The 13796-nt window shown below is 41.1% G+C and overlaps 1 protein-coding gene across 2 annotated transcripts in view; it reads right to left on the reverse strand.

Annotated features, from left to right (window-relative positions):
* coro1ca (coronin, actin binding protein, 1Ca) overlaps positions 1–12121 on the reverse strand; it is a 38097-nt gene extending 25976 nt beyond the window's left edge. The window contains exon 1 of one of the 2 annotated variants that reach the window (XM_047381079.1): positions 12102–12121. The gene's annotated coding sequence lies outside the window, so the exon portion shown is untranslated. Of the gene's footprint in view, positions 1–7939; positions 8098–12101 lie in introns of those variants that run through there. The other variant, XM_047381080.1, reaches the window with a different exon arrangement.
* Positions 12122–13796: the final 1675 nt, after the last annotated feature.

Consider the following 13796-nt stretch of genomic DNA (forward strand, 5'->3'; position numbering starts at 1 on the left):
CCCAATCATGGGTAAGACTGCCGACCTGACTGCTGTCCAGAAGGCCACTATTGACACCCTCAAGCAAGAGGGTAAGACACAGAAAGAAATTTCTGAACGAATAGGCTGTTCCCAGAGTGCTGTATCAAGGCACCTCAGTGGGAAGTCTGTGGGAAGGAAAAAGTGTGGCAGAAAACGCTGCACAACGAGAAGAGGTGACCGGACCCTGAGGAAGATTGTGGAGAAGGGCCGATTCCAGACCTTGGGGGACCTGCGGAAGCAGTGGACTGAGTCTGGAGTAGAAACATCCAGAGCCACCGTGCACAGGCGTGTGCAGGAAATGGGCTACAGGTGCCGCATTCCCCAGGTCAAGCCACTTTTGAACCAGAAACAGCGGCAGAAGCGCCTGACCTGGGCTACAGAGAAGCAGCACTGGACTGTTGCTCAGTGGTCCAAAGTACTTTTTTCCAGATGAAAGCAAATTCTGCATGTCATTCGGAAATCAAGGTGCCAGAGTCTGGAGGAAGACTGGGGAGAAGGAAATGCCAAAATGCCAGAAGTCCAGTGTCAAGTACCCACAGTCAGTGATGGTCTGGGGTGCCGTGTCAGCTGCTGGTGTTGGTCCACTGTGTTTTATCAAGGGCAGGGTCAATGCAGCTAGCTATCAGGAGATTTTGGAGCACTTCATGCTTCCATCTGCTGAAAAGCTTTATGGAGATGAAGATTTCATTTTTCAGCACGACCTGGCACCTGCTCACAGTGCCAAAACCACTGGTAAATGGTTTACTGACCATGGTATCACTGTGCTCAATTGGCCTGCCAACTCTCCTGACCTGAACCCCATAGATAATCTGTGGGATATTGTGAAGAGAACGTTGAGAGACTCAAGACCCAACACTCTGGATGAGCTAAAGGCCGCTATCGAAGCATCCTGGGCCTCCATAAGACCTCAGCAGTGACACAGACTGATTGCCTCCATGCCACGCCGCATTGAAGCAGTCATTTCTGCCAAAGGATTCCCGGCCAAGTATTGAGTGCATAACTGTACATGATTATTTGAAGGTTGACGTTTTTCGTATTAAAAACACTTTTCTTTTATTGGTCGGACGAAATATGCTAATTTTGTGAGATAGGAATTTTGGGTTTTCATGAGCTGTATGCCAAAATCATCCGTATTAAGACAATAAAAGACCTGAAATATTTCAGTTAATGTGCAATGAATCTAAAATATATGAATGTTAAATTTTCATCATGACATTATGGAAAATAATGAACTTTATCACAATATGCTAATATTTTGAGAAGGACCTGTAAGTCATCGATGCAGCCATCCAGGTTCGACTACCGACCCTGGAACCTTTGTTTCATGTCTGCCACCTTCTCTCGGTACCCCTTTCCTGTCTGTGTACTGTGAAATAAAGGCCATTGGTGCCACATAAATTAAAACATGGAACAACCATTGATACTAAAACCTCGGGTTTGAATCCCGGCCTGTGGCCTTTCTGCATGACACAGTTAAACAAAAGAACAAAATATGCATGCTAGGCTAATTGGTTTCTCTAAACTGTCCTGTATGAGGCCTAAAGTCATTTAGCACAGCACCTTCCCTTCCCCCAATTGTTGCTGCACACTGATAGTCAGCAGGCTGAAAGAAGGCTGTAACCTAACTACTTTAACACAAGTGTAACAAGCTGGTGTTAGCAGGTTCTCTATAAAGAGAAGAATAGGCAAAAATATTCCACACAATCTACATTTTGGTGTCATTGCTGTGTTACCATGACACTTCTTTACTTAAAGTTTTGATACATTTAAAATATACCAGCAAATGCATATTATAGTATTTGTTATTACACCAAAAGATACTAGTATTGCTGCAATTTATTAAGTGATTCCAGGAAAAGCATTTGAGATGTTAATCTATAATTAATAGGGGCCAAACACCAGGACTTAAGGACACCCAATACGATGAGTAAGAAGTCAGAAGAATCTTATCTAAAAATCCTAGCTATAGTAATGTTTAGTCTGCTTTATTCAAAACGAAACAATAAAACTCAGATGACATTTTTCACAGCCCTGTTGTTTGTCATGCACTGTACAGCGCTGCATTTCCAATGAACTAAGGAACAATGTTTGCAACTTCTTCTATAAACACTGCTAAGTGCTTTAATATTGCCACTTGTCAAAGTGTTCATAGACCCCGTTTCATAGCAAGAAAGTTCCCAAACACTGACTGTTATATTCCTAAAGTAGAAGGGAATTGCTGAGAATTGGTTTTTCAGATAAAACACAGATCTGTGCAGCTAATTTCTCTGAATGCACGGAGGCTCAACAGAAATTAAAATGACACCAGAGCAGGAACATTGTTTAAAAGTGACCGAATAACTACAAGGAAATTTGTAGGTCTTACTGCCCAAGCCCGTGAGTTACACCCCGCGGACATCAAGCAACTATAGCAGAAAGCTGGAAGTTGGGGCACTTCTGTGTTGCCATTTTACCATCATCTTTTTTGAATCTTTAATTAAAAATGCTTACAGACCTATTTTCCTACACTTAGCTTCCCCTGTCATAACACATACATCTGAAATGCCACCTCAGAGCTCTCCAGATTGTGTCTGTCATTTTGTCACCAAGATCACAGATAACTGGCAGCTAGATCCTCTTCCTGTAACCGAAGCCTCTTCAGAAACCAGATTCCAGTTAGATTCCACTGAATAACAGATAAGGAACCCTTTTTGCTTCTACCCAACCCCACATGACTATGTGATATAGTCTCATACTGACATGTTTGACAACAACCAGATTCAGCGAAATAATTTATCCATCAGCTTTCTTTACCATCTGTATTCTACTGGGGATGGACATGTTGGAGCTTGTCCCATTTGTTGCAGGGCTACATGCAGGTTACCAGTTCCTCAGATACTTCATCTAATATTTACAAATACAAAGATTTTAGCTCTTGGTATTTTCAACTTCCTTTTTTCTGAACAGGAACACGGAGTCCTTAGGTCCAGGCATAAAAAACATGCACTAGATAAGGTCTGGAGGTTTAGTGTGAAAGTGGCCCTGCTTTAAGCTGCCCTCCAGATTAACCCCCTCCTTCCTAACTTCAACTTTCTGCACCGACTGTCGGACTTGTAACTAAATCTTAAAACTTCTTATCCTCCTTAAGTCCTGCCTTAATAGGGATCGCTTTATAGTAATACGAAACTAATCAAAACATATGAAAAGTTCTTGTTTTTGGTGTGCACATGTATCACATTACAACAACATGAAAAGCCACATAAGTAGAACGACTGCCTGCTTACAGCTCAAATCCTAAAAAAGCCCTGAGTACAAAGCAGTCGCCTCCTCTTCCTGATCCTCTTCCCCCAGTAAATTATGCACAAAACACCAGTCAGTTTCAACACGTCACTGGTCTTAGTGGGAAAGAACAATACAAGAAATGATTTTACACCTGCCTGAACTGCTATAATACAAACTGTTCGGGAATCACAGACGATTCAGTCATTCACAAAACAGGATAAATTGTATGAGTCACCTAACAGACATCGAGTAACACATGTAAATACCTCCAGTTCATTTAGTGTCAAGAATATTTAAAATTTACCCGGAAAGACCAATCGTAATTATAAATCTCAAGGATGTCCTGAGCAGTAAGACAGCATTAAAATACAACACAAAAAAACTGTACACATTATGAATCAAAGGTCAGAAAAAAATAAAACTAAAACCAGTTCAGGGACACTTTCAACAGTGCATTTCCTCAAATGGAGCCATGCTCTTATTAGTTTTTTAGTAGGCCTGCAAAATATTTGGAAAACATGACATAGCAGTATTATTGCTGAATTATGATATTGTGATAGACCCACATTTCCCTTCCACAGTAATGATTTTCCCATCTACTCTATGTGAACTTTAAAATGTTGGCCACAAAGACCTATATCAAAAGTCGGATTAACTGTCCATCCAAGTGAATATTAATGGAAAGCAGAGTTTTAAAGTACAAATATTACAATGTTCCAAATATTGCATCCACGCAGTCCATTACAACGCATTTAGTAGGCACAATGATATTGCGATGAGAAGATTTTGTAGCTCTAGTTTTTAGTTGTGCAGATATTTTAATGCAAAGTTTCACGTTCAAATAGCTACATAAAAAAACAAAAACTGAGAGGCATGATAACTTCATCTATAAGGCTGGTTTTAACAGGAAACAGCATACATACTAAGCATATTGTTGTTAATAAGATGTACCTTTCTATCTGCGCTGGAAAAAATCTGTTCTGCCTGTTCTTTGTATTAAATACATTAAAAACACCTCATGTACATTGACATTTTATTATGAATAGCTTTCCCTCTATTTCATTTTCTCTTTTTGAACAACGAGCTGGGATAAAATCTGAGACAAGATTGGACACAAACTGAGGTATGTCATACATGTACAAAGAATGTAATCTGTGATGAAGAAACAAAGCAGTTCCTTGTGTATCTTTACATAATTTACAGATTCAGTTAACATGAATGACAAATATACCAATATAATGTTAACAGCTGTTACATGACCTCAAAAGTTAACCACAGCCCTCACAACAGGACCAAGTCCTCCATTACATCTTCTGCTTGGTTTGCCTCTGCTTCCTGACCCACTTCCTCAGTCCACAAAGCCATAGGACAGGCTGTGTACTTCCAAATCACTTGTACTGCACCATAACTAGCAGAGCCTGCTGTGTCTGAAATAGCTGACAAATTCAAACACAGCTGTACAACTGTTGACCACATGGTGCCCTCCTGACCAGCCTTCACCTTGTTTGCAACTGACAGCGACATTCAAGAAGGGTTAGACCAATATTGGTGAGAGTAAGTTACCTATTACAGCAAAGAAGACATATAACCAGTTGTTAGAAATCAGACTATCCTACAGTCATGGATAAGAAACATGCAAAGAATATACACTGCTCAAAAAAGTTAAAGGGAACACTCAAATAACACATCCTAGATCTGAATGAATGAAATATTCTCATTGAATACTTTGTTCTGTACAAAGTTGAATGTGCTGACAACAAAATCACACAAAAATCCTCAATGGAGATCAAATTTATTAACCAATGGAGGCCTGGATTTGGAGTCACACACAAAATTAATGTGGAAAAACACACCACAGGCTGATCCAACTTTGATGTAATGTCCTTAAAACAAGTCAAAATGAGGCTCAGTATAGTGTGTGACCTCCACGTGTCTGTATGACCTCCCTACAACACCTGGGCATGCTCCTGATGAGACGGCGGATGGTCTCCTGAGGGATCTCCTCCCAGACCTGGACTAAAGCATCCGCCAACTCCTGGACAGTCTGTGGTGCAACGTGACGTTGGTGGATGGAGCGAGACATGATGTTCCAGATGTGGTCAATCAGATTCAGGTCTGGGGAACGGGTGAGCCAGTCCATAGCTTCAATGTCTTCATCTTGCAGGAACTGCTGACACACTCCAGCCACATGAGGTCTAGCATTGTCCTGCATTAGGAGGAACCCAGGGCCAACCGCACCAGCATCTGGTCTCACAAGGGGTCTGAGGATCTCATCTTGGTACCTAATGGCAGTCAGGCTACCTCTGGCGAGCACATGGAGGGGGTGCGGCCCTCCAAAGAAATGCCACCTCTCACCATTACTGACCCACTGCCAAACTGGTCATGCTGAAGGATGTTGCAGGCAGCAGATCGCTCTCCACGGTGTCTCTAGACTCTGTCACATCTGTCACATGTGCTCAGTGTGAACCTGCTTTCATCAGTGAAGACCACAGGGCACCAGTGGCGAATTTGTCAATCCTGGTGTTCTCTGGCAAATGCCAAGCGTCCTGCACGGTGTTGGGCTGTGAGCACAACCCCCATTTGTGGATGTCGGGCCCTTATACCATCATCATGGAGTCAGTTTCTAACCGTTTGTGCAGACACATGCACATTTGTGGCCTGCTGGAGGTCATTTTGCAGGGCTCTGGCAGTGCTCCTCCTGTTCCTCCTTGCACAAAGGCAGAGGTAGCGGTCCTGCTGCTGGGTTGTTGCCCTCCTCCACATCTCCTGGTGTACTGGCCTGTCTCCTGGTAGCGTCTCCAGGCTCTGGACACTACTCTGGCAGACACAGCAAACCTTCTTGCCACAGCTCGCATTGATGTGCCATCCTGGATGAGCTGCACTACCAGAACCACTTGTGTGGGTTGTAGAGTCCGTCTCATGCTACCACGAGTGTGAAAGAACCACCAACATTCAAAAGTGACCAAAACATCAGCCAGAAAGCAAAGATACTGAGAAGTGGTCTGTGGTCCCCACCTGCAGAACCACTCCTTTATTGAGTGTCTTGCTAATCGCCAAAGATTTCCCCCTGTTGTCTTTTTCATTTGAACAACATGTGAAATTAATTGTCAATCAGTGTTGCTTCCTAAGTGGACAGTTTGATTTCACAGAAGTTTGATTTACTTGGAGTTATATTGTGTTGTTTAAGTGTTCCCTTTATTTTTTTTAGCAGTATATTATAATACACTTCATCCAGCCACAACTACTGTACTAAAGAAATTAGTTATGACTGCTAGGCCATTCATTCATTCACTTTGGTTCCATGACCCTTAAAGGTGGGTCAATTCCCAACCATAAATATCTGGAGCATCAGAGTACTGTATTAATCCCAGAGAGTAATTATGTTGCTACAGCCACTCACTTTACTGGGTGTGTCGAAAACACATAAAGATATGAAACAATTATAATTGAATACAAATAAATATGTAATGAAAAGTTTCAGTTGCTAAGTTTTAACAATTTGCTGTTTTTTTTTTTGTTACATCTAAATATTAACTGATTTCTTTAATGCATCGCCTACCAAATGATGCTAGAAACCTTAATGATGATTAAGTATTTCTTTGCATTTAATTTCTAGTAAATAACCTGTTGTTTTGATGCACACATTTACATGCCATTTTTCTCCACCATAGGACAACAAAGGATATTTCTGTTCTTTTCTACTGTGCCACTCACTGCAATCTATCTTAATTAGGAGCTAATATCATTGAATGAGTGTGTGGGGAAATTAAGTGCCTTAGTATTTCCAAACTAACGTAAGTGCAAATTTTTAAATATTTATCCATTGTTTGGGCTTGTTTCAGACAACTATAGTTAACTGAACTCCGCCTCCTGTAGAAATCAGGAATTCACTGGGAAGCAAAAACAAGACATTTTCCTCGTCTGTCCTCACTGGGCAGGACAAAGAGAGACCGAGCCCGAAGGATTTCACACTAACAATTCTCCACGTGTTATAACTACAAGAAGAGGAGCCGGTCGAAGATGTAGTAGTTGTATGCAGCTGGGAACCGAGCCGTGGAGTCCGTATCCATTTCCTCGTTTCTATTCCATAAACCACGGTGTTAATGGGTCAAGTCCAAAGTACGCATCTCGATGGAGACATTTTACTGAGGATTTCTGATTTCATTCAAACGGTCTGTGAAAAAGTACGAGTTAACCACTGCATATTTGTATGTGTAGAAGCTATTGTTCAGTTAGGAGAGAAAGCCAGGGGCCAGGGCGCGGTTGTACAGACTGCACCTCGGTCTGTGAGTGGATCTATCGTTCCGGAGATAAGTTTTCCTGCCGCACTACGGTTAGCCTACCCCACCCCGCTCAATAACGTACAATAGCACATTTCACCTTGAGGAGTTGTAGAAAGGAACACAAATATTGCATTTAAGCCTATAATTTATTTGCCTAATGATGGGACACTCAAAGATGTCGGCTAATAGCTGTTTTAAAGGCCGCCGCTAGCTAAGAAACACTTCCCATTAAACCGACGGTCCCGATTCATTTTAGCTAGCGCATGTACTTTCCTGTCTGAACTGCTGTGGTTAGGTGGAGAAAGACAGAGACCAGTACCAATATGAGACAGCGATATACACACAAAGAGTAAAACAAACAATAAGTTACCCACCTTCCTAAGAGGGAAATTAAAAGTATTCCTGGAAGGGAAATGATTGAACACAGCCAAACGCAAATCCCACTTTATTCCTCCCTCTACCGGAGCAGCTGCTGACACAACAAGCCGTTCTGCACTCTTTCGCCTTTCTGTCACAAGCCCCGCCCCATTACTCCTTAGAAGGAGTCATGTTTAGCCCAGGTTCCTTTGACGGACAGTTCCATCAACCAATCAGTGATGTTATGGATGAAGCGATCGGAGTTCAAGCTCAGCGCTTTTCTGTCGTGATGGGAATTACAGCTCTTTTCCGGGATTCGGGTTATTTTGCTCATTTTACCAAGAAGAGCCGACTCTTTTGGCTCCCAAATGTCCCTTCTCTCAGTATCGCTTCTAGCTTCTATAATTAACCCAACTCTTGATATTTATTTTGTATGAATGCATAAATAACTATGTAAAATAGCTCTGCTGCGCAATTTAACTATGCCCGCGTTTTTTCATTCAATACTTAGTTTTGCAAATAATATTCAGTAATATAAACCAAATACATAAACTTACTAATAATTGAACTGAATTGAGTTGAATTGAATTGAATTTTACTGAATTGAATTGAATTATGCACAGCAAAAGAAACATCTTTGAGCTGTATTTGAGAACACCTGTAGGGATTTTAGGACAAATTTGGCAACAAAACGTGCAATGAAAGGTGAAACAAGCAGAACATGGCGTTTCCAACTTTTCATGAATAGCAACTATGCAAAGAAATCAATTAGATAGAACAGAAAAATAAACAGATTTGTATCAATTAAAGTTATAAATACAAGTCTATCTACAGCTCAGACAGGAAAGGTTGGACCCCTGGCGAGTCAAATGCAACCTGAATGCTTCAAAATCGACTCGAAATCTGTCAAAAGTCACTCATCTGCAAAGTGTTTAATAACCTTCTGTCTTGTGATGTCATCAAGACAAATACAGACTGAGTTAAACGTTTCTTTCTTCAGCTGTCTTTTTTGAAACTTCGTGTTTTGTGAAATCCTGCAGTGGGAATGTATACTTTATTCATTTTTACAGTACCGTAATCTGTTATGAACATTGTGATAATCATTTTCCCACTAACTACTTAGATTTTATCCAGATACATTACCTCAGTATCAAAAATCACATTAAATCTTGTGGCTTCCTAGTAATCTTGAATTATTAAGTTTGTTTGTATATCTAAATATGAAGCATATGAAATAAAAACATATATGAAGACATGCAGATGGCTTTATTTCTTTTGGGAACAAGAAGTACAGGAGTTCCAATTGAGATAAGTAAGACAATAAATTAATATTCCTGTTATGGTTTGTGTCCCAAAAGATGAAAGCAATTCAACAGCCCACATGGTATTATCTGTTCAACAAATCACCTGATAGTAACAATAAAAGACGTTTTAAAATTCTTAAAGAAACAAATTTCCGTTAAGTGCAAAAGTGTCCCACAAGATGGCGTTATTCTGCAAATTCAGACTGAAGTGGACTCGTTAAAGCAGATCCAACATCTGTTTTCTTCAACTTCATCTAGTTGGGAAAGGTGATGTATGTGTTTGTGGTCAGCCTGGAAACCAGGCCTTTACATCCCATAAACAGAGAAAGCAGACTTTTTACTTAGCAATTAAGATTATGTATTTTCTATCCTGGATGATTTAAATGTAGGTAAGAACATTTTTTTCTAGCTGTCAGCATAATGAGTTTCATTACATGAAGAGTGAAGGGGTAAATCTAAATTTAGTGGAAAGCTGAGAGACATTTCTAGTCTTACATCTTGAGTTTAAAATGGATGAACTGAGATCATTATGTTTAGAAGAGCACTTTGAAAAGTATTTACCCTCTTGCTGCTTTCTGCTCTTTGTGATTTTGTGACACCTACATGTCTAGTATTAAAAATATCTAATTCAACCTGGCTCAATGAAAAGTATAATTATCCTTCTTGTTTGATATTGAATGAACTATAATTAACACATTTTGTGAAAGCTGAATTTAATTTTAGAATCATTATATCCAGGCCTGATTACTGCCTGACTTGTAAAATCAAGAACTCACTTAAATAAGAGGTGCCCAGGTAGCTGCATGTGGCGTAGCGGCCTCCCATATACAGAGGCCTCAGTCCTTGATGCAGTCTTTCTGGGTTCAAGACCTATGCTGCATGTCATCCCCCTTTCCACCTCCCTTCCTGTCTACCTACTTTGGAAAAATTACAAAAATAAGGGCCACTGGTGTCACAAAGAACCAAAAAAATAATCCGGTGTAACACATAATTGAGGCTGTCAGGTAAAATCAGCTGTGCCCAACTCCAGTTCAGGTGCATTGGGAAAGGGATGCATCTAAAAGATGTACTTCCCCAGGACTGGAGTTGGGCACAGCTGATTTTACCTGACAGCCTCAATTATGTGTCAAAAAGTGACAAATCGTGCTCTAATCCGACATCTATCGGTCTGGAAGTGGCTATAAAGCCGTTTCTATGGGTGTATTCACACCAGGAAGGTACTTTGGTCCGCTTGTTTGAACCGGACCAAAAGCAGACATTTTTTTGTTTTGTTTGGTGTGGTTTGCTTTCGCATTGTACTTTTTGCAAGGGAACTATAACTTGTAAACAAAGCCATGCGGGTAACGATCATCACAGAAATGACTGGAAAACTATCATGAAAGCAATGCTTGCGGCATTTCTGTTCTGCATATTTGTGCAGTTATTACAGCTGCAAATCATTGTGTCAAGAGCAGTTCATTCAATGCAGATTTCGTGACATTATATTTCTAAATTTGAAACACCATCTGCGAATGCGTGCTGCAAGCTGAAGGAGACGATGTTCTCTGCGTGCCCTGAACAACACTATGCTGGCGGCAGCGTTGCAAAGCAAAATGCGGTGAATATGGTATGAGTTCAGGGCATTTTCTAATCGCTACAGTAGCTTGTTGACTTTAAAAAGGCGTATCTTTCCTGTGGTTGGGTCTGATCAAGGCCGGTTCAAATTCACACCAGAAGCGAACCGCACGGGTCCATTTGGAAGTATGTCTCTGTCCGGTTGTTTGGTCTGGACCAAGGAGGGGAACAAACTTTGTTCCATTTAAAGTGGACCAAACGTGGCAGTTGTGAATACACCCTAAGGCTTTTTGACTTCAGTGAATCACAAAACCTGCCAAAATTACTTGAGGAGTACATCAAATATTCATCTAGGAGGTCACAAAAGTTTCCAGAACAATATTGCAGATGTCACCTATCTCAGTCAAAGCTAGTGTTCATGATTCAACAAAAAGAAAAGGCTGGGCAAAAATGGCCTCCTTGAAGAGTTACAAAGCCAAAACCACTGCTGACTGACCATCTCACCTTTGCCAACAAACATCTTGATGATCCCCAAGCCTTTTCGAAAAATACTCTGTGAACTACTGAGACAAAAGTGGACCTTTATGAAAGGTGTACATCCTGTTACATCTGATCTAGAGCTAACACAGTATTACAGAAAATGAACATAATTTTGACAGTAAAACATGTTGGTTATAGTGGCATGGTCTGGGCTGCTTTGCTGCTTTAGTATGACATGTCGAACATTGAGGTAACCATGATGGAATCCTGAAGAAGAATGTCCGATTATCAATTTGAGACCTAAAGCTCAAGCCCACTTGACTTATGCCACAAGACCATTGTCCAAAACACATCAGCAGGTCCACATCTGAAAAACTAAAATGAAGGTTTTTGAGTGACCTAGTCAAAGCCTGAACCTAAATCCAATTGAGATGGTATGGAATGGCCTTAAACAGGCTGTTCCCGCCCAAAAACCTTCAAAGGTGGCTGAGATAAAACAATTCTGCAAAGAAGAATGGAACAAAATCTCTTCAAAGACTCATTAGCAGTTTTTGTAAACGCTTCTTGTCACCAAGGGAGGCACAACTAGTTGTTAGATTTAGGGAGTGATTACTTTTTCAAACAGGGAAAAGTTGCTTTTATATAATTTTTTTTCCCAAATAAAGGAAATCATAATTTGAAAACTGTGATCTGTATCTACCCTGGTTATCTTTGTGTGATATTAAAATGTGATGATCTCAAATATATAAATTTAACGGAAAAATCAAAACACACCTGTAATGGGGCAAATGCTTTTTCACAGCACAGTATATGGTAGTGTCCATAATGTTAATGCCCTTACCTCTCCTCACTGATGGCTTCCTCTCAACTGCCTTGTCTGGGAATTTTTGTGCCGAATCAAATGCCGCCTTCATCTGTGCCACCTTCACGGATTGGGCTTGGTCATCAGCAGACTTGACTTCTGCTGGTTTAGGTCGGTCATGGTGCTGCAGCTTCTCATGCAGCTGAATTGTCTCTTTAATGAGATCAGACACAGGCCTGGGTTTTGGAGGGCACTGGGACTTGTCCCTCATTGAGACATTGTCTCTCTCACTGAAAGGTTTTACATCAGTTCCCTCTGCTTGAGCATGTACTGAGTTAAGGCTCTGAAGATCCAGTTGTGTGCTGGTTGTGATCTGACTGCTTTCTTGCGTGATAACCAACCCATCTAAAACCAGAGGTCCACCAGTATCAACAGGTGGTGCAGTAGCATCTTCAGGACCCTCTTTTACCACCTGCCTACCTCCTGACAGAGCATCTGCTCCGTCAGAGCCAGAAGTTTTGTTACTGGTTTCACTCTTTATTGATGAAGGTTTTCCAATGATATCAGAATCCGTCTTATCCACATCAAGTATCCGAGAGGAGTTTGCAATTTGCCCACCACTCTCTCTTGGTGTGGACTCAGCCGAGGAAGGTTTAGATTGCTCAACGATCACACCACTCAGCTCACATGATGTTGTCTCATGTGAAACAGCTGATTGTGAGCCATTTGAAGACATACTCTCAGAGAGGCCTGTGTTTGACCTTATCTTTGCATCTGCTTTCACTGAATCATCTGTTGAAGAAATGTTCTCATCTCTTGGGTAATGTGATTCAGTTAGTAAGCTCTCACACGTAGCATTAACACTAGCTGCAGACTGAAAACAAGGGGAATCTGAGGTTGATCTTTGAGCCACCACTGTCTGTTCCCCATCTCTTATTTCATTGTGGGAATCTTTTGATGGAGGATTTGGTTCAGGTTGTTTGCTTTGAGTAATTTGTGTGTCACCTTCAGGCTGATTATTCCGGTTGCTCAATACTGCTGCTGCTGATGTGCTATTAAGGATCATCTCTGCATCCACGAGATCTTCTATTGTGTCGATATAAACGTCTTTTATTTTAGCCAGAGATGGAGTGGCCTCAGTTTTGTTTCTCTTCAGTAGCTTCTCTAAAATAGAGCTTGGCTCACTATGCAAGGCTGCATTTGGTGCTGACTCTGAAGCTATGGCTTCATTAGCTTCAGCTGTATCAGGGTGTGAATGCTGCATCTCTGTCTTCAGGTCATACATACATACATCAGTCACCTTTGGCCTTGCTGAGGAGTCACCTAAACCATGTTTTGGTGTTACTTCTTTTTCATTCATCTTTGTTTTCTCCTTTGGGGTTCCCCCTTGAATGGTATCACTCATGTGTAAAAAAGACTCCTTCTGGAGACTGTTTTCCAAAGGATGTGGGTCCTGAACTGGAGGCGGTTCCTTCCTCTCAGTTAAGTAGCCGACTGTTTCCGTACAGAGCTTAATATCCTCATTTCCAGTTTCTGCCATCATAATTTCATTCAGGTCCTGAACAAGCAGCGACTCACTTCTTGTATGAATTCCATAGGTGCAGGTCTTCAACATCATAGAGTCTTGCTCAGAGTGTCCAAAAGAGCATGCGTCCTCTGAGTTGTCATGTTTTTGTGGGGAAGTTTCCTCTGCCTGATGCTCCATCCTAAGCTTTGTGGACCCTTGAAGCTGCT

This window comes from Girardinichthys multiradiatus, chromosome 12 (assembly GCF_021462225.1).
Source record: "Girardinichthys multiradiatus isolate DD_20200921_A chromosome 12, DD_fGirMul_XY1, whole genome shotgun sequence".
Lineage (NCBI taxonomy): Eukaryota > Metazoa > Chordata > Actinopteri > Cyprinodontiformes > Goodeidae > Girardinichthys > Girardinichthys multiradiatus.